The sequence below is a fragment of the Leopardus geoffroyi genome, chromosome C3 (genome assembly GCF_018350155.1).
Source record: "Leopardus geoffroyi isolate Oge1 chromosome C3, O.geoffroyi_Oge1_pat1.0, whole genome shotgun sequence".
NCBI classification, from domain to species: Eukaryota; Metazoa; Chordata; class Mammalia; order Carnivora; family Felidae; genus Leopardus; species Leopardus geoffroyi.
In genome coordinates, this window is record NC_059338.1 from 38410662 (window position 1) to 38433700 (window position 23039).

At 52.2% G+C, this 23039-nt stretch overlaps 1 long non-coding RNA gene across 1 annotated transcript in view; it reads right to left on the reverse strand.

Moving 5' to 3' along the window:
* Positions 1–17097: 17097 nt before the first annotated feature.
* Positions 17098–23039, reverse strand: part of LOC123584860 — a 45900-nt gene continuing 39958 nt past the window's right edge. The window contains exons 3-4 of the long non-coding RNA XR_006705709.1: positions 19255–19399; positions 17098–17506 (exon numbers count right to left, since the gene is read on the reverse strand). This is a non-coding gene — a long non-coding RNA (uncharacterized LOC123584860). The remainder of the gene's footprint in view (positions 17507–19254; positions 19400–23039) is intronic.

Below are 23039 nucleotides of genomic sequence, written 5' to 3' on the forward strand. Positions count from 1 at the left end.
CGCCCCTCCCCCGCCCTGAGAATGTCAACACCAGCTGGCAGGCGCCCCCACCTCTGACCTCTGGGTCTCAACCCATGCAGGGATCACCCCTGTTTCTGAGTTTTAACAATTCCAAATGCTTCCCGTTGGTGCCGGGCCCTGGGCTGGCGGTGTCTCCAGCAGCTGCCACCTCCGTGACACATTTTTAGCATTCTCTGACATTAGTATCAGGTGGCCCAAACCATTTTCTGGTCTCTGGGGGATTTTGCGCCCGGGGTGGGCTCCGGGAAGAGCAAAAACAGTTTTTTGACCCCCCGCAGGTGGTTAGTAACTGATGTCCTCTGAGAAAGAAGTTTGTCCTGGGAGAGGTCAGTCTGTTCTCAGCGCCTCCCCGTGCAGACCTCAGCACCTCCGGGAGAAGGGACAGTGAGGGAAGAGGGGCCAAGCGCCATCTCAGGTCCAGCTGTCTCTGGCACACCTCACTTCACCCCACCGCTGCTGAACTGCTGCTCCTGATCCCTGGCCTGGCCCGGCCTGCCCACAGAGCGCCCCCTGGAGGTGAGGCCGCGGGCTTCTCTATGGCTCACCGTGTGCCTGTGAAGGTTCTGAAGAAGGGGTGGTTGTCCTGGAACGTTCCTCCTTGAGTGTGGTATGGCCATGCCTCGAGCCCAGGCCAGAGAAGACGCTCCGGAAGATCTGCTGCACGACTAAGGCACAGGGTGGCTGCCCTGTCACCTACCCACAAGGTCACCTGCCCCTGCAGCAGCCCCACAGGACTGGCCAGCCAGCAGCCGTGCCCTGAGAAGGTGGACCACTCAGTTCCGGTGTTGGAAAATTCCAATGGATCATAGCAGCGAGGGAGCTGAGGGCACTGAGGTGCAACTCTTGAGCTGGGTGGCCAATGCAAGCGGAACTGAGGGGGCAGCTGGGCAGAGGGGAGAGACATGACAGGAGACTCTGGGGCCTTTGGGGGAAGAACAAGGATGTGCTGCCTCAGATTCTCAGAGTTTCTGTTTCCTTTCCCATTCGTGTCTTTCTTGCCAATAAAATCTCTTCCTGAAGTGACTTGACTGAGTCTTTGTATCCTTGCTACCAGAAAAGCCTAGGATATGGAACCTAAGGGGGAGCCTGGCAGCAAGGAAAGGAGAAGGGAAAGGAAGGGGAAGGGGAAGGGGAAAGGGAAGGGGAGGGGCATGGGGAGGGGGAGGGGAAGGGAAGAGGAAGGGAAGGGAAAAAAGGAACCAGCATTTACTGAAGACCTGCTATGTGACAGGCACTGCTCGGAGAGCAGCTCTGGTGGATGGGGGGTGGGCGGGGAGCAGGGGGAGGGTTGGAAGGACAGTCTCAGAAGAAGGGGTGGGTAGTGGAAGGCTAGATGACAGAACCTGCACAAAGCAGGCGGGACAGGTGGCAGGAAGCTGGGCCACCAGGCAGGACCAGCTCTCTACCCTGACATACTTTCCTGCTGTCTAGCTCTTCTGGGTTTTGGTGGTGAGGGCGGAGAGTGAGGGAAAGATACAATTTCTCAACCAAAAGCAAACAAAGAAACACTGTGCAAAACATAGCCCTGCTGACAGAGACACCGGGCCAGCTGTGTGGGTCCACATGGCTGGCATGTGTCGCAGGCTGTTGAGAGATGTGCAGATGTTCAGATGTACCCGAAGAGTCCACCCGGTTCCAGTTCATGAAGGGTGCCCCCTACCATGGGCTGTTTCTGAAGGGACTGATATCAAAAGCCCTCGTGTCCATCTAGCTCCTTTTTGCACCTCTCAAAATCTTTCACGGCTACCGGCTCAGTTGATGTTCAAACATCTGGGACCCCCATCTCCCCAGCCATGTAAGTCTGGGGTGAAAAAATGGTCACATGAACATGCACTAACAGTCTTTCCTGGGCTTGGTGCCTCCCTCAGCCCCCATGTGGGACCTCCAGGTTTCGCCCTTGGGGTTATCCCAAGGAAGTATCATGGCTGAGCTCAGGAGCTGGGTCCTTCCTACTTCAGCTCCAGTTTTCTGAGGTGACATTTGCAGCAACTGCCTCAGTACCTCCAAAGCTCGAGAAGGTGCAACATCAAGGGGTTGGGGGAAGGATGGGATGGGTGGAATACTGCCCATGCAGGTAGTGGCTCCCATGGGTTGAGCCAGACAGCCACATCCTGCCTCTCTGCCCAGGGCCATATGGGCAGTTCCAATACTGGTGGCCTTGGGTCCCTGGATTTCACAAAGTTCTTAGGCAAGCAGCCTTGCCTGTGGTCTCCCCGGATGCAAACCCTTAAGGGCCGGGTTAGAAGCAGAACTGAGTGACCAACACTGAGTGGTTCCCCAAGTTGTCCTTCCTCCTTTCCCAAGCAATGTGCCCTTCCTCCCCAGGAATGTGCTCACCACTCTGGGCCAAGACCATCTGCCTTTTCTCTTAGAATGAATTCTTTCTCAAAAGACACCAGTGGACTCCTGGAGTTCTAGCTCACAAGACATATCTGAATTTCAGAGCAAATCCCACCATGCATAGGTTTTATTATCTTCATGTCATGAGTGGGGAAACTGAGGCCCTGAACATTACATGACTTGCTGAGGTCACACAGAGTCTTCAGAGCCCTAATGCCTCATCAGTCCTATGTTCCTTTCCCCACATCACACTATATATCACCTCCCAGTTGGACAGAAGTTTGTTTCAAGATGGCCACCATGACTGTCTGAACCCAGCAGGTCTAACACGGGTACTTTGAGGTATCACTGCAATGGCTCCCACCCAGACCCTGCATTGGAATCACCTTTGGTGCTTTGAAAAACACAGATTCGGGGCGCCCGGGTGGCTCAGTCTGTTAAGCATCTGACTTCAGCTCAGGTCATGATCTCACAGTTTGTGAGTTTGAACCCCCCATTGGACTCTGGGCTGATAGCTCAAAGCCTGGAGCCTGCTTTAGAGTCTGTGTCTCCCTCTCTCTCTCTGCCTCTCTCTCTCTCTCTCTCTCAAAAATAAACATTAAAAAAAAAAAAAAAATATATATATATATATATATATATATATATATATAAAGAAAAACACATATGCCAGAAGATCCTGATATGCTAAATCCGGGTGAGCCCAGGCAACTATATGGTCGATTCTCATTATTCAAGGTAGTTATATTCTATAGAGTCTCTGGCAACAGTGAATTAGCAAACTCTGAACCTTTGCCCTTGGGGAAAATACAGGGTTAGGTTCTTGTGAGCCTCTGAACACAAACTTTTCATCAACTGAAACAATCGATAACCTTCTGTTTAAAGACTCTATTTGATACGTATTGTGGATCCATTAATGTTGAACTTGGCCATCAGCGCTGTAACTCAACGCCCGAACGAAGCTTGCCTAACAATGATCTTTTCTCTACAGGGCCCATCTCTCGTGCTCGGGAACACCAGACGGCCTGGCAGCGCTACCCTGGCGAAATCACCAACAAAACCACAAAAATCCAAAAAAACACAGCACTACTCAGACTGAGAACAGGACACTTGGTTCCAGTGTGGGAGCAGACATGAGAAGGCAGAGCATCGTCTCGTGGCCTCAGCTGGGAATGTCCAGGCAGGCAACTCAGATTTTTACCACTCTGCATGTTGTTCCCAAAGGACCACAAAACAGCCCTGAGTATTGCTTTGGGGGTAACACATTTTAGTAGGTAGATAAACTGGCAAATGAAATCCATGAATGCTGCGGATCCATTGCATGTTCAAGGCTCTGTTTGCCCAGCAACGTGCCGCGTCTTACGGCAACTGGCAGCAGGAGTTGTAAGGAGGTGGCAGAAGGTCCAGAGGACAGGCTGAGGGGTGAGCGGGCTGCTAGGGAGGGTCTGCTGAGGAGGGCAGCCACGGTGGCTTCTGGGCTATGACTCTGCCCTTGTCTCTGCACCCAAATCACTAGAAATCCTGGATGTCCTTGCCTCTGCAAGCTGGTGGCTCAGGATTCAGAATGCGGCTTCTCTACAGAAATCCCGTTTAGTAGGCTGGTCCTCAGCCTGGGTCACAGAGGTCCACTCCATGCCTAGTTAGATAAAGTGGTGGCATCATGGGGCACAGGTCCAAGCCCTCACTGCAGCTTTCCACTTCCACCCCAGGGTTCAGGGCTTCAGGCAGTGCTGGGCGGGGGTTCCTCAAGGGTAGTCTCAGGTGGAGACTGAGGACAGGTGAGCTGGGCAGGCAGTGGGGGAGGTCTGTCTTTTGTAAGGTAGGGTGACAGCCGGGGTCTATGTTTTCAGTAGGGGAGGGGCACAGGCATCTGGGGGTGGGGAAATGGAGAGGAGGTCTGTGAGGACAAGCCGGGGAAGGGACATTCTGCAGCCACAAGCCTCCCTGCACTTGCTGCCCACTGGGTCACAGACATCCTCTGAGGTCATGGGCATGGGTCCGAGGGGCCTCCAGCGGCTCAGCAGGCATTTCCAGGTGGGGGGTGTCCAGCCAGGCCTGTGTCAGACCTGAGGCCGAGGCCAAGCCTTGTGCTGCCTTGCTAGCTCTCCCCTCCGGCACAGGAGCCCGGGTGAGTTGGGACACCCTCCTCCCGCCTCGAGCTGACACCTGAACACCCCACCCCTGCCTCAGACACTCTTGTTTGCCCTTTCCCCCGCCCCCTCCCAGGTCCAGCTGAAGTGGGGGTGGGTGTGGGCGGAAGGAGTAGCAGGACAAGGGACAGGGCGGGCCCCAGGAGATATAAACCATGATAAACACACAACCTTGCTTTATGTGAGAACTGCGGCTTATCTTGTGTGCATACTTCTCCAAGGCGCCCGTCACAGCTTTCTTAGGCTCAGGGATACCCCTGGTTTGACCTGATCCCTTGTTTGCCACAAGACGGAAAAGGGTGGAGGCCTGATCCAGTCTGTTCCAAAGCAGGTAAACAGAATTCACAGTTCAACCTTCTTCAGGAAGCTCTGAGCCCAGGGCTCAGAGGAGGACTTGGGTCCTGGCCAGGGAGCCCAGGGGAGTGGCCTCAGGTGACTAATGGCCGATGTCTGTCTGCTCTTAGGGGGATGAGCATTTCCTGGCATTGGGGAGGAATGAGGTGTGAGGGAGAAGGGTCCAGGGCTGAGCTGGGGAAGGGGATTTGAGACCGAGCTTGTATCAGGCCTTAGAATCAGTGCCTGTCTTACCTGCGCCGGGCCTAGGAGCTCAGGGTCCTGCCCACCCTCTAGCTCACTGGGCTGCCAGCTGTGTGTGTGGGAGGGGAGATGACCCTTCTGGGAAGCCCCTGTCCTGGGTTTATTGCAGTTTCCAGAAGGACTGGGGTCGAGGGGATGAGGTTCGTGTTCAGAACCTGTGAGGAACCATGACAGGACAGCAAGCTCCTTGAACTTGTATCTCCAGAATTTTTCTGTCTTTTTTTTTTTTTAATGTTTATTTATTTTTGAGAGAGAGAGAGACAGAGCATGAGTGGGGGAGGAACAGAGAGAGAGGGAGACGCAGAGTCCAAAGCAGGCTCCAGGCTCTGAGGTGTTAGCACAGAGCCCGACACAGGGCTCAAACCCATGAACCGTGAGATCATGACCTGAGCCGAAGTCAGACACTTACCCTCTCACTGTCTCTTTTTAAAGGGTTTAATGCTTATAAGCTTGAAACAAAAACAAACAAACAAACAAAAATCCTGGGGTGCCTGGCTGGCTCAGTCAGTTAATCATCTGACTCTTGGTTTTGGCTCAGGTCATGATCGGGTTTGTGGGTTCCAGCCCTGCATCAGGCTCTGCATTGACACTGCTTGGGATTCTCTCTCTCTCCCTCTCTCTCTGCCCCTCCCCAGCTTGCATGCTTTCTCTCTTTCAAAATAAATAAACTTAAAAAAAATCCTAATTGATGACTGTCTTACTTCTTTTCCTCCCTAAACGGGTTCGTTCTCTCCCTCTCCCCTTTCCTCCGTTTTTCCTTCCTCATTCAAACATTTATTTAACATTTGCTACAGACCAGGGGCTGGGGACAAGCTGGTTTCTCCCTAAACTGATGCCTTTGCTTGTGGGCCCCCTCCAGCTGCCCAGCCCCCACTGCGCCCTTCACCCACCTCGGCGGAAACCACCACCTCACGGGGCAGCCGGGAGGGCGGTAGCATGTGCCCCACTCCACCCAGGTGCCATGCACAGCATGCCGGGCATCTGGCATTCCTTTCGGCCCCTGCTGGCCCTGGCTGAGGTTTGTGACCTGCCCTGGTAGCAGGGGGCTCTTCCTGGAGGACGTCATTTTGCCCCTCCTGGGCTCTGCCCCTGCCTTCATTCATAGCCCACTCACCCAGGTGCATCACTCTGCGCAGCTGCAGGGCTCTGGGCTCCTATATGGGGCTCTCTTTGGGACTGGCTTGCACGCCTGTGTGCGCGCGCGTGTGTGTGTGCATGTTTGCACCTCCACACTCTCCCCATCAGCCTGGAACTCCCCAAGGGCAGGAATTATTTTTCTTCTTCCCTCTGGACACTTGGTCTATGGTCCTGACCAACTGTCCTGATGTCCTAAGAGAAGGAACACTGGAGCCCCAGGCAGGATTTCGAGGGGAGAAGAATCAGAAAGCTGTCCCTTGCTGCTTCTTCCCTGTCCCCCCCACCTCAGCCTGGCATGCACAGGGTGGTCACCTCAAATGGGCTTTCCGGGACTCTGGCTGGCGGAGAGGGGGTGCTGAGCCAGGACAGGCAAGGCCCCCCACAAGACAGGGAGAGCCCAACCAGGAGTACTCTGGGATGGCTTTTAAATGCGGCTCCATAAGGTGAACCTAGGAGCTTTTGCAGGTGGTCCCAGAGCCTGGGGCATGAGGGGCCTCATGGGGTGGTGGAGGAGGCAGGGCCCCCCGCCCCTCGGCCCTTGCATCAGCCAGTGTAGCTCCTCCATTTTTATCCAGCTGCTGTCTGCTTGCATTTGAAGAATGTGCTTCTGCAGCCTCAAAGGTTAGCAAACCTTCAGCCTACTCTAAGCCTACAGCTTTCCCCTGTTCAAATGATCCTCTAGCCCCCAGTCAGGGGTTGTGGCCCTGTGGCTGTAGGACTCCAGCCCCCAGTCCCCCGCACGCTGTTAGTTGGAGAAGGCAGGCCCAGGGCTAGCTCAGGGCTACGAGTGCAGCACGTGTGGATGAGAATCAGATCGGGAGGGTGGGGGAGACAGGGACGGGGTGCTTCTGTGGCCCTAGGACTCAGGGGTGCTAGGATCCCAGACGAGGGAAAAAGCCCTTGCCTAGGAGTCCAAAGACATGGCTCTGCTTCTGGCTACCATTCACCAGCATGGGGCCCCAGGGACCCTAAGGAGTTGACTCAACTTTCTTACCTGTGCAAAGGGAGGTGACACCGTCTGCCTGTACCTATGGGTTATACTGTGGAGCTCAGTGTGCTTTAAAGACTGCCAAGTTTGGGGGCACCTGGGTGGCTCAGTTGGTTGAGTGTCCAACTTTGGCTCAGGTCATGATCTTGTGGTTCGTGAGTTCAAGCCCCACATCAGGCTCTGTGCTGACAGCTCAGAGCCTGGAGTCTTCTTCGAGTTCTGTCTCCCTCTCTCTCTGCTCCTCCCCCACTCATGCATGCTCTGTCTCTCTCTCTCTCTCAAAAATGAATAAACATTAAAAAATAATTTTAAAAGCCTATCAAGTTTTGCTGTTCATATGCAAGGTGCTGCTATGGCTATGGGCACTGTCACCAGGGGGCAATGAGGGTCAGGGCTGTCCTGGGGACCCAGAGCAGCTCCTGGGCTGGTGCTTCTGAGCTGAGCTTTACAGGAACGAGAGCGAGTCACCAGCTCAGTCGTGGGCAGGGGATCGTTTGGGAGGTCACGGCCAGACCCCCCCATCCTTGGTACTGTGTGGGCTTTTAGAGGTTTTGCTAAAAATGGAGTGGGTGTCCCTAGGCACCCTCAGAGGGCTCCAGAGCCTTTGGGGACAGCAGGGCATTTCTGTTAGGCATAACACTGGGACTTTCAGAGTCAGCCCCAGGACACAAATCTTTATTTCCACCCTTCAACAGCTAACCTAACCTGCCTGCCCCAATCCGCATGGTACAAGACCCCATCTTCACCCCAGAGAAGCCGGGCAGGGTGTGGCCTGCCATGTCTGGACTGGTGGCTGAGTGGGGTGGGGCGGGGAGGGGGGCCGGAAGAGGGGGAGCTTGGATGGGGAGAAGCTCACATCAGCGGTGGGGTGGAGACTGCCTCCTGAGAGAGGGAAGCAAGCAGGCGGCGCCTCAGGAGTGGCTCACCGCAGGGAGAGTTGACCTGCCAAAGGACGGTGAAGTAACAGGTCTGCAGGTCCCAGGAGGGGAGCCGGCCCACCCAGAGAAAGCCTGTCAGCATTGCAAACAACCCGGGGCCAGGAGGACAGTGAGTCCCAGGCTGCACGTGCACCCAGGGCTGCCCTGACCACGGGCATCTTGGGACCATCTCTGTGTTCCAGAAGTCATTCATGCTCGCAGGGAAGAACAATGCGAGTGAGAAATATACGATGAGAAGGAAGATTCTCCTCCCTCCCCACCACTGGCCTCTGGCCCCTTTGAAGCCAGGCCCAATAAAACAATCCCTAACTTGGGAAGGCCAAGGATGTGAATCTACATGTCCTTACACCTGTGGGTATGTCTGCATTTCTGTGTGACAGCCCCAGCTCTCAACCCCACTGCTCATGGGCAATCTGCTCCTACAGCTAGAGCACACACCAGATTCTGGAAACCGAACCTCTTCCTTGTCCCATCAGGCCTACGGCGGCCACAGCTTTGCTGTCTCTGAATGCCCAGCAGCCCTTGCTGGCTCCTGACCTTGCCAACGCTTCCGTCTAGAGTCTTTTCTTGAACCCCGTCAGCCCCTGTTTTGCATGTGCCTTCTGTTCTGCAGAACTGCCAGAGACAAGGCCGGATGCTCTGAGCCTCAGTTTCCCCATCCTTATGTTGGGAATGATAATGACATCTGACTTACCTTTGTAACGTTGGAGCTGATGTTTTAGGACATGCTTCCCTTTGGGAGGAGCTGGGAAGGTGTACGGCCGAGGGTCACAGGGGAGACAGGCAGGAGGGGTCCTGTCAATGTTTTGCAGGCAGGGACAGAGATTGCTCATGGGGTGCAAAGCTCATATGTATGCCGCCTAGGTCTCTGCTCAGATGACCAGCAGGGTGGGTGTTTGTGCCCTGGGATTAGGGTGGATGGGATCACCCTGTGGTCCAGCCAGGCTGGGACAGCTCAGAATACCCACCCTCCAAGAGCCCTGCTCTTGCTGCCCTCTGAACATGATTCCCAGCCCTCCTGCACTGGGGGGGAGGGGGAGGTGGAAGACAGAATAATGACCCCACAGAGATGTCCCTACCCTGATCCCTGGAATCTGTGAATATGGCAAAAGGGACTTGGCAGGTGTGATTAAGTGAAGGATCTTGAGATGGGGAGAGCATTCTGGATTTTCTGCATGGGCCCTAAATATAATCACAGGGTCCTTGTACAAGAGATGCAGGAGGGTCAGATAGTAACACTAGTGTCAGAAGCGAGGTAGGGGTGATAATGTGAGCCTCCGGAAGGAACTCAGACTTGCAGACACCTTGCGTTTAGCCCCGTGAGACTGATTCTGGAGATCTGGCCTCCAAAACCATAAGATGATAAACTGGCATTGTTTTAAGCCACCAAGTGATAGTTTTTTTTTTAAGATTTATTAATTTTGGGGGGAGAGTGCAAGCGGGGGAGGGGCAGAGAGAGGAGGGCAGAGGATCTGAAGCAAGCCCCGCGCTGACAACAGCGAGCCTGACGTGAGGCTCGAACTCTACGAGCTTCGAGATCACGACCTAAGCTGAGGTCGGATGCTCAACCAACTGAGCCACCCAGGTGTCCCTGTGATAGTTTTGTTACAGCAGCAACAGGAAGCTAATACACGGGGTCAGGGCCAGGCCTGGAGGGAGACAATGGTAAATGCTGGGCTCTGATCCGTTCCAGAAGCAGCTGCCCACCAGAGACCTGACTGTAACTTCACAGGGCCTCAGTGTCCTCACTTTGGTCCAGGAGGCACAAGTACTTCTTTTTCCAGGTGAAATGCTGGTACTAATTACTTTATATCTGAAGGGTCTCAAACTCCAGTATCATCACCAGCTGCAGTAATGTGGTAACTTGCTCGAGAGAGCGGGAGGGTATAAGGCAATGGGAAATAGGGGGGCCCGTGGCAAACTGGAGAAAACACGCCTTGCTTAAAGACATCGACTTTAAGTAACAAGGAAAGCAATAAACCCAGCCAAATGAAGTCTATATATAATACATCTTTGTGGCTGGTCGATGGGAGTTTCAGATCCCATATTAACCTGTGGTTCCGGCTGACCCCAAAGAGAGGTGGTCCATGGGGTAAAGAGCAGCAGTGGACGTGATGAGCGCCTCTCAGCCCTAGCTACCGCTTGGAGTTACCCCCATACCCCAACCAAGATCTCTACCACTCATAGCCTATGTTTTATAAAAGGGGGTTTTGATACGGAGCCAGGGGAGACCCATCGGACCTGTTGGCCAGCCAGCTCTGCCTCGCTTCCCTCATCCTTCCCAACCTGCACAAATCCCTCAAAGTCTACCCTGGGGACATTGTCCCTTCAGCTCTGGGGCATAACCTCTCTCCTTCCTCTCCAGCAAGGGAGGCCCTTGTGTGGAACAACCAAGAGGTTACCATTGTTGAATCAAGATTTAACCAATGCAAACCATGGGTGGGCATGCTGCGGACTCAGAAAAGAGGGACGCTGTCTCAAAAGAGGAGGGGAACACAGATGTCATGGGACAGGTCGTGGGCATCGGAGTCAGGCAGACATGGGTGAGTCCCACTTCATCACTTACCAGCTTTGTGACTTTGGGTAACATACTTAGCCTCTCTGAGCCTCGTTTTTCCCATTTTTTAAAAATAATTTTAAAAATTTTAATGTTTGTTTATTTTTGAGAGAGAGCGAGCGCGGAGAGGGGCAGAGAGAGGAGGACAGAGGATCTGAAGCAGGCTCTGCGCTGACAGCAGCGACCCTGATGCGGGGCTTGAATTCCCAAACTGTGAGATCATGACCTGAGCCGAAGCTGGATGCTCAACTGACTGAGCCACCCAGGAGCCCCGTCAGTTTTCCCACTTCTAAAATGGGAACAATACTTTACTGTATTGTTGTTGTGCAGATTAAATCAGATAATGTACACGAAAGGCAGTATCTGGCCTAGAAGAGGAGCTCTGCACACAGACTCTGGACAAGGGTGCCTTGGGTTAGAATTCTCTTTAGTGGCTGCGTGGCCTCGAGCAAGCTATTTCGTGTTTCTGTGCAGAATTTCCTCATCTGCAAAATGGGTTCACTGACGTTCTAGAGGGCTGTTGGGAGGATGTGATGGGATACCACATGTCAAGGACCTAGACCAGGCCTGGACTCCATAAAGACTCCATGAGCATGTTAATTATTTATTAGGTCCATCCCGGCATTGGTGAGCTCATGTCTCCTGTGCCTGCTGGGCCCTGGGCTGTGTTTCTGGGATGGGGAATGGAGAAGCCAGAACTGTTCCCTGGTTTTATTCTCCCCACACCTGTCTGCCTAGTTCTTTTCTCTGGTTCCCCTAACCTGGATACTCCACCATCGTCACCTCTGCCCTATTGTCTGTGACCTCCCCAGGCAGGGGAGCAGCCCCTGGCGGCCCCAGACCGCGGGGAGCAGGGCCACTGGGCTCTGTGGTCTGTGGGGGGGAGGCGCCTGGGGCTGCCCTCTGTCTGAGAAACTCCATTCGTCACCACAGAGGACGAGCACTGAGCTGCACCCCCTCTGCTGGCCAGCACACGTGCTAGGCGATCTGGGATGAATCACTTCCCACGCTGTGTTGTCATCCAGGCTTGAAACAGAGGCCCTGTGTGCAGCTTTTGTGTGTACGGTTTCTTTCCATTCCATGATTCAGAAAATGCCACTCACTCAGCCATGTGATCCCCTAATCTTCTGCCAAGGAACTGAGTGAGTGCAAAGGTTTGCTGGAAAACCCTTGAAGGACGGGGGAGGGCAGCTGCGTTTGCCAGAAAGTGGACTGAGCCAAGAAAACTGCAAGTTGGAATTCATGAAACCATCATCGGGAAAAGAGCACGGGGGGTGGGGGGTGGGTTAGGTATTATGAGACCAGAGACCCGCCCACAGCAGCAGCTGTTGGTGTGCAAAGGGCCCTAATGTGGTTGTGCACAGATTTCCACCTGCGCCAGCCCCACAAAGATAATGGGATTATTTTGTCTGATTATGAATGTAAAACTTGTTCGTGCAAAATTCCAATCAATACGGAAAAGTATAAAAAGGAAAGGACGTATCCCCCGTGTGCTATGACCAGACGCTGTTTTCATCCACTGAGACACTGTCCATGTGTCTTCAGGCCCAGAACTGCCAGCTTCTTGTCCCTTGAGCTACTGGCCGTAGCCCAGGTCTGATCCTGGCTCTTGCTCCTGTCCTGGGACACGGTGCCTCCAAACACATGGGGAGGTTTGCCAGATCTGGACCCCAGCATCTGGGGTCTAGGCCCAACTTGGCCATTAGCTTGCGGTGTGCCCTTAGGCAAATCACTCCGAGTCCCGCTTTTCTATTCAGTGAAACATGGGATAATAAGTGGACTGATTTGTTGGGAGGATGAACGGCATGAGTGGGTATGAAGACTGCAAACCCAATAATCTCTTCAAATACAAGGGAGTGCTGGCTTGATGCCCGTTCCCCTGCCGTGGCTTCGTTAACCCCAGGGCAGTGCGGAAGCAGCCACCTTCTCCACAAGCTCTTCTCCAGACACCCTCACGATTGGCTCAGAGCAGGGAGGGGGCCCAGGCTGGGGCCCCCGGTCACGGCAGCACCACACCTGAACACCGGCCCGGCACGGGGGCCAGCAGGCACCCAGTTTGGAAGAATTCAAAGCCCTGTCTTGTCACCAGTTTTGAACCAAGATAACTCTCCTCCCTCACCTCCCACACAGACGGATACTCACTCTCGCCAAGGCTGGGCTAACCCTCAGGGTCATTCCTGCTCAGAAGCACCCTCTGATTTCAGGAACCTTTGTGAATCCCCCAATTTGTGGTATCATTTTTATGATGTAAATGAGTTTTAGTAAAGTCCTTAGCTTGAAAAGAGGTTGTGTACTTACAGCAGGGATGGTAATGACACTATAAGGATATTAGTTTAGCTATTCAAACGACCACTTTTTTTTTAATGGTTATTTATTTTGAAAGAGAGAGAGCACGAGTGCATACGTGAGTGGGAGAGGGGAAGAGAGGGAGGGACAGGGCGAGAGACGATCCCAAGTAGGCTCCTTGCCGTCAGTGAAGAGCCTGACTCTGGGCTCAATCCCATGAACAGTGAGATCATGAGCTAAGCCGAAATCGAGTCAGATGCTTACCCGACTGAGCCACTCGGGCGTCCCAAACTATCTCTTATATTCATCTCACTAACACACCTAAACTTGCACGTTGGGGACCATCACCTTTGCCATGTTATGGCAGAGTTAAAGAAGGCTCAGGAGCACCTGAGTGGCTCAGTCTGTTAAGCATCCGACTCTGGATCTTGGCTCAGGTCACGATCTCACGGTTTGTAAGTTCAGGTCCCGCATCGGACTCTGCGCTGATGGTGTGGAGCTTGCTTGGGGTTCTCTCTCTCTCCCCCCCTCTCTCTGTGTCCCTCCCTGCTTGTGTGTGCTGTCTCTCTCTCTCTCCCCCAAAATAAGTAAATAAATAATCTTAATTAAAAAAAAAGAAGGCTCAGGGGACACGTCTCTAAGTAGCACCATATTTCCTCATGATCCCAGACCCCGTTTCCTGTGCCTCTGCCTCCCCGGCTTCCCTCTAGCAGAGGCAGCTCTGACTTTGTTCCTACCGGGTCTGTGCAGTCTGGAGGCAGGAAGCCCCAGGCGGACAGTGCAGCTCCCGTGGGAGAGCGAGGCCAGGCTGACCACTGTAACCAGTCATTCCTGCACCCTATCAATCGGCTCTGTGCTCACAGACCGTCCCCATGTGGATGCCGGTGACGGCAGCCCTTCAGTCACCTGGGCGAGCGTCCAACCTTTTCCCACAAAAAACAAGACCTGCCTGTTCCTGTGTCTGGGTACTGACCTCCGGTCCCCTGATCCGAGGCCCTGCTCCCACTGTCTGTCCCCTGGCCCCTCGAGGTTCCCTTAAGCCCCAGGCAGGAGACAGGCAGGGGTTCCACCCGCCCCCCACCCCCCTGTCCAAGTGACTTCTGTCTGTGGTGAGAAGCCACAGACACACAGCGTGGGCCCTGGGCCTTGCCTAACTGGCAGGGCCCTCCCTCCAGCCCATCCTAATTTACTTGGAGCAAACAGCCATGCCTCCTGACAGGAAGCAGCAAAGCGAGGACTCGAACCCGGGTCTTCTCATGCTGTACCACACGTTACCTTGTTCAGACTGTGGCGAGGCCTGAGAATCTAGCATCCCTGAAAGCCAGCCTTGGGATGGAGGAAGCGAAGCTGGGAGGCAGGTGGTGGCCATGAGGAGGTGAGGCAGTACAATGATGCAGGATTAACCGGGAGGGGCCTGTGTGGCTCTCAGCCCTACGGCCGCGCTGAGGCCGCCAGAGTGTTGTAATGATAAATAAATGTGTCGTAATAATCATAATTGCTCTGACCGTGGCAGGTAGTACATAGTGAGCACTTACTGTATGCTAAGTGTGGGGCTAAAATGCCGTACCTGTAGTACGTCGTTTTCTCCTCACGGTCACCTGCTGACATAGCTGCCATTGTCACCCTCCATTTTTTTTTTTTTTAATTTTTTTTTTCAACGTTTATTTATTTTTGGGACAGAGAGAGACAGAGCATGAACGGGGGAGGGGCAGAGAGAGAGGGAGACACAGAATCGGAAACAGGCTCCAGGCTCTGAGCCATCAGCCCAGAGCCCGACGCGGGGCTCGAACCCACGGACCGCGAGATCGTGACCTGGCTGAAGTCGGAGGCTTAACCGACTGCGCCACCCAGGCGCCCCTGTCACCCTCCATTTTATAGATGAGGCGGCTGAAGGTTGCAGTGGTTCCACAACTTGCCCAAAGGCATCGTCTCATAGGTGGAAGATGTGAGATGAGAATCCAGGCTCTCTGACCTCGTGTTCCACTCTCTCTAACTTCTGTAAAATCTGCTCCTTAAAAACAACAAAAACAAAGGTATAGTCTACCCTGCCCAGAAGGTGGGTCAGGAGTATCAGGTCTGCTGAGGAAAGTTGAATGTGTTACTGATGTGTGAGCATTCATCTGGCTTCAGCACCAGGAGTCCCTGTCGCCCCAGGATCTGGGAGGCCCTCAGGGTCTTGCCAATGGTGTGGGGGCGGCAGGAGGGGCCTCCTGGAAGCAAACCGGGTCTCCTGATCCAGGGCAGGCGAACCGTGGCCAGAACACCCTCCCCTCCACACATCCCTGCATTTGTTCCTGGCATACGAGGAGGAAGTGCAGTAAATTATGCCAGGACTGGCTGGTGAGAAGCAGGGAAGAATAAATGGCAAATTCATAAAATGGATTTTTAAAGTATGTCTTTTTTTTTAAAGTTTATTTCTCCATTTTGAGAGAGAGAGAGAGAGAGACAGCACAGGCGGGAGAGGGGCAGAAAGAGGTGGGGCTTGAACTCACGAACCTCAAGGTCATGACCTGAGCCAAAGTCAGTTGCTCAACTGACTGAGCCACCCAGGTGTCCCTAAAGTATGTAATTGATGGTAGGATTTCAATGATAAACATCCACCAGAAAAATACGGCTTAGTTTGGCTTCAAACAAGGTATGTTAATTCAAACAATTTAATTTACTGACAGTCCTCACGGTTTACAGGTCACCTGTGTGGCCTCTCTGCTCATTAGTGGAAGAGTAGACAAGCTGACTGAAAGTGACTGTCATGTGACCTTGTGCAAAACATAGGTTGTAATACCACTGTATATAAGTGTTGCAAAAGCAGACGGGGAAACATTTAGACCAGTTGCTCTATAATTTTTCTGCCCGTGATAAAAACATATTTTATATCACAGCCAAGTGCACACACACACACACACACACACACACACCCAGGTGCACCCAACTAAAACAAATATCCCTAAAACAATTTTTAACCATATTACATGAAATGCATCTGGTATTTTTTATTTTATGCCATTTCATTTAAGTCAAATGTGATTTGAGATGCACTAAATTTTTTTTTCATGATCCATAATGTGTGGCAACCCACAGTTTAAAAAAACTAGCTGACCATACTGACAGCAAGAAAAAGGAACAGACTGGATACTTTGTCTGTCTTGATTCCCCCTTGGATATAAACTCCCCCAGATCAGAGGCTGTGCCCTCCCACCAGTCCGAGCGGGGACTCTGCATAATGGATCTCTGGAAAACACAGACACTGTGTGGCAAACACCGGGACTCTGAGCAGACAGGGGACTAGGTTCCAGGGGAGAAGGCAGGGGTGCCCCTCCAGAGTGAATATTTAAGTGGGATTCACTTAGCCATAGAATGATCTTCAGGGAGGGGGAAATAGGCTGAATGAGGGTGGTGAATGGGATAGAGGGCGGGTAATGGCAAAGTGCTCCCCAAAGTAGTTTTGGGCGTCGCCATGTGATTGGCACAAAGTAGGGGGGATCGCAAATCGTTCAGAATAGAGACTAGGGAGCCAGCCTTCAAATCCTGGCTGCATCACCTCAGCTGTGTGACTGTGGGTGGGCCATTGCCTCTATGCCTCAATTTCCTCATCTATCAAATGAGGACATAATAATATTTAACCCTTTAGGCTGTGACGTATCAAGATGCCAGCTGATGCTAAACCAGAAGTTGGCTAACCTGCCCACACAAATCGGGCTCCACCTCTTGCCAGCGAAGGTCACTTTATATAAAGCATAAAATAGCTCATGTTATGGGGTGCCTGGGTGGCTCAGTCGTTTGAGCATCTTTTTAAAAAAATTTTTTTAAGTGTATTTATGTATTTTGAGAGACAGCTTGTACACCAGCAGGGGAGGGGCAGAGAGAAGGAGAGACAGAATCCCAAGCAGGCTCTGTGCTATCAGCACAGAGCCCCACGTGGGGCTCAAACTCACGAACTGTCTGCGCTTAACCGACTGCGCCACCCAGGTGCCCTTGCGCCTCCGACTCTTGATTTTGGCTCAGGTCATGATCTTACGGTTCGTAGGATTGAGCCCCGAGTCGGGGTCGTGCTGACAGCGTGGATCCTGCTTGGGACTCTCTCTCTGCCCCTCCCCTGCTGGAGCACGCATGTGCCTGCGTGCATGTCCTCTTTCAAAATAAATAAATAAACTTAAAAAGAAAAACCAAAACAGCTCGTGTGAAGTGGTGCATAAGGGGTGGCAAGTGTTCCAACCCCAGAGATGCTACACAGCAACAGAGACAGCTGCTCCATGAGAGGTCAAAGGTGGGATTCAAAACACTCCCACCCAAAGTTGGAGGCAGGGAGGTTGGTCTTCGGGCTCAATAGCACTCAATAAATTAATATTAAGACCCATCATTACGTAAATCATACTTCTTTCCAGTTACCTATTTCCTGTGCCTATCTGTACAATGCGAGGTAACTGCCTTCCATCCCTCACCACCGCTCTCCGAGAGTGAGGACCATTGAGCCACCTCTCCCAGTTCTGGCAACGAGCTGGAACGAGCACGGGGGTGGAGTCAGTCTGCAGCAAAGGCCTCTGGGTGCAGAGTTCTCAACCTCAGGGTGCATCCCGTCTTCCCACATAATCTTTGCACAGCCCAGAGTTAAAGATCCCTTGAATGTTGTTGTATATTTCTTTTGTCTGGGTTCTCAGGCTCAAAATGTGTGGGCAGGTCGGTGGCTTTCTTCCACTCTGCATAAGTGGGAGGGAGGTGCCTGAGGACTCAGGTGTGGCTTAGTAACTCCAAAATCACACACTGTCCCTGGCACATGTCTGGAATGCACCAGTAAAGGAAAGGACGGATGAGTTTTGTTCTCCCCATCCCCAATTGCTCAGTCAGGGCACTGGCTTCTCTTGCCTGCAGGAACTCCCTCCCACCAGCCCTATCCATATTCATAGTCCACACTTTTGCTAGAAAGATCTTTTTCAAGTGCAAACGTGATCCTGTTACTCTTTCTCCCTATATTACAGCCCCTGCTTAAGCCCTTGGCAGGCGTCCCACTGCTTACGGTGCATTTCAGAGTCCCTTCACTGCAGAGCCTCAGCTCAGTTCTTCAGCCTCGCCTTTCCCCACCCCTAGGAACCCTATGGCCTCACCAACACCTTGCCTCCCCTGAATGTGCAACACAGTCTCAAACTTATACGCTTTCGTCCCTGCCATTCCCTGTCCCTTGCCTGTTGTGGCTGTGCCAGCGGGCTAGCCCCATTGTAGAGAATTTCCATGCTCCGTGGAAACACCATGTTCTCTGGGAACCTTTTCCACTCTGCAGTCCCAGGAGCAAATTCTTCAGGCTCCCACAGTTGTCTTACCTTGACTGTTCCTGCCAAGCTGCCCCAAAGGCTCTGCTGGCTTCCAGCTCTGGCCACTAGAGGGCAGTGCAGTGTAGCTGAGCGTCCAGCCTGGCAGCCCCAGGAGGCCGTGAGCAAGGGGCTCACCAGAGGCTGACTCTGCCCTTCCTCTTTCCTTAACACACACCAATGTTTGGGCCTTGCCACACCTCTTGGAATGTTGCACAGCCCCCCTCTCGGGCCTCCTGGCCTCTGCCACTCCCCCTTCACTCTTTTAGGCACAGGGCTGCCCCAATTTCCTCCCTTAACTGTTATTTTGATCACCTTTCCCTCTTCTCCACCCCACCCCACCCTTCCTCAAGAACATTCAGTAGCTCCTTGTTGTTTCCATATTAACCCCAAACATCTCATTTTTGGGTTTCTTTTGTTTATGAAAGTGTTGCCGCTTCAATAACAATGAAAAGTTAAAGAAAAATATTTCATAAGTCCATTCCTTGATTTTCTTATGTTTTACTTTCTCTTTTTCTGTGTGTGTGTGTGTGTGTGTGTGTGTGTGTGTGTGTGCGCGCGCGCACATGTGCGCACACATATGTGTATTTGTGGTTGTGGTCAGAGCATTGATACAATCTTAAATTTAACAGTTTTGGCCTGTTTTGAAATTGTAGACAATTTTTCAAGTTACCATTTGTCTTTATAATATGACTCAATATGTCAATATGAAGGAATTTCAGCTTGAGTCTCAAGGCTATGCGGTCCAGTCCTCAGAATTTGTGTGGAATGAACTGGGGGCTCCCAAACCTGGCTGATCAGCAAAATCACAAGTGTGTCAATGGGACTTGGGAAATGCCTCAGTTCAGGCTCCCTTGGTGATTCAGACCCAGGAGGACCCGGACAGTGCCTGTGTATCAGTCAGGACTGGACAGGTTCTGCTATGGTAACAAACAACCCTCACCTCTCAGTGACTTGACATGAGGAAAGTTTCTTGTTTGCTTGCTCATTCCAAATGATCACCTTGGATTGGTTCGGAGCTCTCCTGTAACTCGTCACTCCAGGTTCCAGGCTGACAGAGTGACCACCATCCGGAGTGTGTCTGACCCCTGTGATGGGGGTGGGGAGGGGGAACATGGTGAATTATAAACTGGCTTTGCACACCAGCTCTGCCTGGAAGTGCCACTCATCCCTTCTGCTCATATTTCTTTGGCCCGTCGCGTCTACCAAGAACTATGGGGAGCTCAGCCCTGTTTCAGGTACCTGGAAGGAGAACGGGTACCCTGTGTCTATATTTTTTTGAAAGCTCTACAGTTTGGGGAAGCATGGCACCAGATAGCTCCGGAGGAAGATCCTGGTGACATGCATTAGCACAGTCATCCCATCTCTGATCGGGTCTCACACTCGCCAGGGCCTCAAGGAAAGGGGGCGGGGAGTGTGAGGGTGAGGCCTGGTGACCGGCTGGTCTTACTTGTGAGTGCTCTTGTGCAAACAGCCTGGTTAATGAGCGGATGGGAAAGGATACTGGATGATTCAGAGAACCGACTAGAAGCCTGGCAAACCAAGTTCGGGGAAATGGGCAGGGCACACCCAAGGGAGGTCGGGCAGCCCAGTGACAGACACCCAGTGCAGGTGCTGCGGCCAGTGCCATTGACTGCTGACTCTTGACTTTACCGTCACAGCTACACGTCACCTCCACCCACCTGCTGTCCTTTGAGGGTCAAAGCCCAGAGCATGAACATCCCAGGGGCTAAGCCTGGGTCATACACAATCTAGAGGATTGTCTGGCTCCCCCCCCCCCACAATACTACACACTGGTGGGCACCCCAACTGGTAAGGGAGTTCTAATGTGGGCAGACGTTTCCCACTGAGATTTACCAATTCCCTCCTCAAAATGAACTCATCTGGAAGGCATTCAAGAGTTCACCTGATTCTCTAAGGAGCTTCTCCACTGCTTTTACACAGGGGAGTAAAGAGAGAGAGGTGTGCATTTGCTTATCATGTCTGCATTGGTTCCACAGAGGCCGCCAGTCTCCACCCAGCAGAACCAAGCTGACTGGCTGGGATGCGGTTACTCCTCTGTTCACCCCAGAAGGATGGGGCTGAGGAGCAGGAAGGCGGCTTCTTCACACACCTGCCTTCACAGAACAGACAGAACAGTCTGTCAGCGGGGGTCAAGGTTTCAGTGAAAACAAGGTGTGAAGTAACCTTCATTGGACTTGAAACGGTTGAGTAAACGGGCATTGTAGTTTGTCATAAATGTTGGCTGCTGATCAAGTTATTTTGACCCACTTTTAGCAACAGCCTTTCCTCACAGCCTGACACCCACACGGACACCTATGATCCAGGCACAGTTGCTGGGGGAGGAGGCCTCGGCCCTTCTTAGAACAGCTCCAGCGATGGGAGGAGGAGAGCAAGATGGGTGTCACAGCTTTCCCTAAAACAGTGATTTACAAACAGGACCCCCGGGGTCCCGTGTTTGTACAGGCCTGGGTAGAGAGCAACCAGTTAAAATATAGGACACTCAGTTAAATTTGAATATCAGGTAAACAAACAAACAAACAAACAAACAAACAAAATATATATATATATATATATATATATATATATATATATATATATATATATATTTTAGTATAAGTATATCCCATGCAGTTTGGGGATATACTTACACTCCAATTTTTTTTTTTTTTTTTACTCTTCTGAAATTCAAACGTAACTAGATGTCCCGTATTTTTACTTGCTAAACCTGACAACTTTACCTGCATGTGCTGCTTTGCTTTTATTTGCTTTGGGGCTTAGGTTAGATTTTTTTTTTTTTTTTTAAATCGAACATCTCACTACCAAACACATAAAAATTTTGAAAGTCATGGCTAGGTCTTCGTGGTTTTTTTTTTTTTTTTTTTCCACATTGAAAATCTTAGCTACAGCGAACGTTTCATTCATTCTTTCACCCCATGCACATTTTACGGAGCCCCTCTGACCGCCCAGGTACTGTTGCAGACGAAGGGGCTACAATGAGGCAAATGAGGCAGAACCACTGCCCTCCAAGAGGTCTCCTGAGTCTCTGAGGGAGACAGATAGCCAACCACACACCTCACGTGGGCAGAAGTACAAGGTGCAGGGAGGTGGCTAACACCAGGCAGGTCTCGGCAGAACAGGGAAGCGCCAGGCAGGGCAGTAAAGGGATGCCAGCCAGGCACTGCCGCTGGCCCTCGGGGAGGTTGATGAGCACAGAATTGGGGAAGGCACTGACTCTCTTGGACTCTCCTTTTCCTCTTACAGTTTCATCATGACTTGGTTGAGACTGATTAAATAGTAAAGCATCCACTTTGTGTGTGGTTGACATAAAAAAAATATGACACTGGCAAGACATTTCCTAGGGGCATCTTTAGGATTGAACACTGGGGTCCAGCCCAAGGTCCGCTGGTTTAGGCTAGAGAGGATATTGTTCAGAAGCCACTTTTTTTTTTTTTAATGTTTAGGTTTTGAGAGAGAGAGAGAGAGAGAGAGAGAATGAGTGGGGAGGGGCAGAGAGAGAGGGAGACACAGAATTGAAGCAGGCTCCAGGCCCTGAGCTGTCAGCACAGAGCCCGATGTGGGGCTCGAACCCACGGACGGTGAGATCATGACCTGAGCCCAAGTCGGATGCTCAGCCAACCCAGGAGCCCCTCCAGAAGGCACCTTTAACCGTGTCCTCGAGACTCTGTCCTGACCCTTAGCAGTAACAATCGTGCGGCCAAGAGAAATTAAGAGATTCTGAAGAAAAAGACATGTTCAAAGGGCAAAAACACTCTTCACCTTATTAACTCCTAAGTAAACACGTCAGCCGGAGTGTCAGGTGAGTAAGCTAGCAGGAACCCAAGTGTGTGAAGGGCGGAGCTGTTCTCTATCGCTCAAGGAAATAGCAAGGGTAAAACGAGAGTTCTCTTATTATGAACACTAATCGTCTGCTTTGTGTTTTTTTTTTTTTTTTTTTGTTTTTTTTTTTTTGTTTTTTTTTTTTGTTTTTTTTTTTTTTTTTACCATTAGAGAAAACTATTTCCTTTCTGGAAGAGACTCTTTTCTGGGAACAGGGCCTGGTTTTCAGTGAGTGTCGCAGCCTTTCCACACGTAGCTCGGGACTGGGCACCTGAAGGTGGGTGTCACAGGGGCTGATGGTGGATGGGGAAGAAGCAGCCTTGGAGCCTGGACGCTCTTGCTGGGAAGGTGTGAGTTCTTCAGCATGTGACTGAGCCAGCATGGGCTCAGCAGCAGCGTGGGCTGGGGAGACGAGGCCCAGAGAGAGTGTGGTGCGAACTACCACGCGTAGCCCGAGCATTCGTGGGCCAACCGCAGGCCTGTGGAAAGAATGTCATTTTCTCCTGCTCCCACAGGGAACTAGAAATAGAACTCTGCCCTTTGTCCCTGAGCAACTGAGGCAACTGCCCAGCGTGGGTGTTACCGACCACAGGCCCCTTTGTTCCTCTCTCCCACACTCTCCCTCTCCATCCCTTCCTCCCTGACCTTAGCCCACAGCCCGTGGACACTGCGGGCTGTGCCCAGGCCTGCCATCTGGCATCTGGGCAAAGGTGGTTTCTCCTGCCCGGCACCGACGGCCCGTCTGGAATGTGCTGTGCTCCCGGCTGCTAATGAAAGCACACGACTGCTTCCTCACGGGCGTTGGCGTTGCCACCACAGCCTTCCTCAGGCGCTGACCCTGACCCGGGGCCATTCAGAAACATACGGCTTCTTCCCAGCAGCCACCCC